We start from the raw sequence: 2,206 nt of genomic DNA, 5'->3' as shown, positions 1-2,206 counted from the left end.
GGCTTGCATCGGTGCCCTCCTGTTTGTTTTCTACACACGAGAAGATGAGTCAACTGATTGGCAGTCAGACGGCATGCTAGATGGAAGCGCTAAACCTTGGCCTGGGCTAGCTGCTCATTTATTCACAGAAAGAGCAAAGAAGGTGAGAGACAGAAAAGGAGGGTGTGTGTGTGTGTGTGAGAGAGAGAGAGAGAGCCAGGGAAGAGAGGAGAAATGAAAGACTCAAAATGGCAATACAAACGCTGAACTTCACCCAATATTACCAAAGAAAAAGATCTGCTTGTTATCACCCACCTTCATTGATGCTAGCACTGCCTAATGCCTTAATCAAGCTGCTATAGCCGCTACCACCCACCACAGTGTGAACCACACAAACATAATAAAGTAGCTCTACCTCTGCCAAAGCGACACACATGCAGCGACACACACTCCCAGCACTCCAGCATATGGGTCAGATCTAATCGCAATAATTTCATTTCCCCGCTCATCAGCTCCTAGCCAGATAGACTAAGTCCCATTTGTAACCACTGCAGCGCTACTGGAAGGAAATATGACAGATAAGAGGACTCTTGTAATAAGCCGGCTGTGTGGATCTGATAAATGAACGGAGCTTGTCGCCAGTTAGCTGGAGAAATATATTGTGGAAATTCAGAAGTGTGGTAGCTGGAGGATTCATAAAAAATAAACTGGGAAACAAATTAACTTTGTTGATTAGCGGCAAGATGGAGGAAGCTGCTTGGAAATGACTCTACGCCCGCCTGGGAAATCTCCAAATGCAAGGCGGCAGTCTGAGAGAGAGAGAAAAGACATAGATGTGTAAGATACAGTAAATCCTCTGCAGGCATCTTTTCATGGACAGAGTCGCTCGCCTCTCTTTCAATCTCTCTATCTTCCTCACATACACACAAGTGCTTTCTGTTAAAAAAAAGAAAATCCATCCTTCTCAGCTGTTCCTAGTTAAAAGACAGATGTGCAGCGCTGCTTGTGATGGAAAGTGTAATATGTGTTTAGAGCAGGGGCCTGACTTGTGCACATATGGTTTTTCAGTGGGAGAGGTGGAGTCGCTCAAGTGGAATTTGAAACGTAAATAGAACAAAGGGTTGTGGGAGGTGGTACATTTCAGCTGTTTCCATGGCAGGTAAGCTCCGTCGGCAAGGCTCTGATGTTTATTTTTGTGCCTTTATTTCTTTACACAGCATGTCAAATTATGTTTGACATGCTTTGCACTGTGAGGGAATATGCGTGATAAAGGGTTTCAAATAAAGCAGCAATAAAGGCAAGTATAAGACTGTTTAATCGTATACAAAGGATTCGTCTGAAATGTAGCACTGTGTGAAATATATTTTTCAGTGATTAACACTTTCTAAAGACGCTGTTTGTCATTTCCTGCAGAGAATATTCCAATGAGAACAGGTCAACAGAAAAGTCACAGAGATTGTCCTTGTGCCCGGCCTTCTCTCGAGGAAACGCTTCAGTGAATCTCAAAGAATTCATCCATGCGAGACCCAACACATAAACAGTCACCTTGTCATTCACCTTGTCAATCAGTCAGTATGTCGGCAAGTCCACAATCCAGCCAACCAATGACTGATTCCCATCGTCTAGTCGTCAAACTCAGCAAGTGTTTCATCCACATACTGATGCTCGGTGGTGTTAAAAGTCAAGACCTCCTTCTTCTACCTCAACTTCCCATCAAAGACCTCTACATGGATTGGTCCAAATATGTTCTTATTTCTCTCTATTGTTACGGCAACACTGTCTCCTGATAGGTTGTATTGCATAGCTGTTCCGCAAGAGAGGGGGCCTTCCTGCCTGATTGGCTACGGCAGGGACTTTTAGATTCTTCGTTGGAGTTTGGACGAGAGACAATTGATGGAATCTTCATGTCTTTGTAAAAAGTTTCACCTGAGTTATTGTTGTGTGTTTTATGTTTTGATACTGAACTGTCATCCGAGGGAGGGGAACACATTGGAACTGAGCAGATTGAGCTGGTCCAGAGAGCGAAGCATAGCGGTAGAGATTTACTTTGATTTTAAGGTTTTGAGGAACTTTAATCATTATTGTTGGCGGTCATTCTCTCCTCTGGTTAGACAATAAAGATTATTCAATCCTATTGCTGTACAGCAAAGACACTGCTTTTAGTTACCTTAGCACTTGTTATGAAATATATGGAGAAAACTGAACAGATAAACTGAAAATGACTATT

At 42.9% G+C, this 2,206-nt stretch overlaps 1 long non-coding RNA gene across 1 annotated transcript in view; it reads left to right on the top strand.

The window, feature by feature from the left end:
* The window catches only part of LOC132991266 (uncharacterized), a 3,108-nt gene extending 1,232 nt beyond the window's left edge, over nucleotides 1-1,876 (top strand). The window contains exons 2-3 of the long non-coding RNA XR_009676164.1: nucleotides 1-142; nucleotides 1,393-1,876. The exon at nucleotides 1-142 is cut by the window's left edge and continues 63 nt beyond it. This is a non-coding gene — a long non-coding RNA (uncharacterized LOC132991266). The remainder of the gene's footprint in view (nucleotides 143-1,392) is intronic.
* Nucleotides 1,877-2,206: the final 330 nt, after the last annotated feature.

Source organism: Labrus mixtus, chromosome 16, assembly GCF_963584025.1.
Source record: "Labrus mixtus chromosome 16, fLabMix1.1, whole genome shotgun sequence".
NCBI classification, from domain to species: domain Eukaryota; kingdom Metazoa; phylum Chordata; class Actinopteri; order Labriformes; family Labridae; genus Labrus; species Labrus mixtus.
This window is presented reverse-complemented; position numbering and strand designations above follow the sequence as displayed.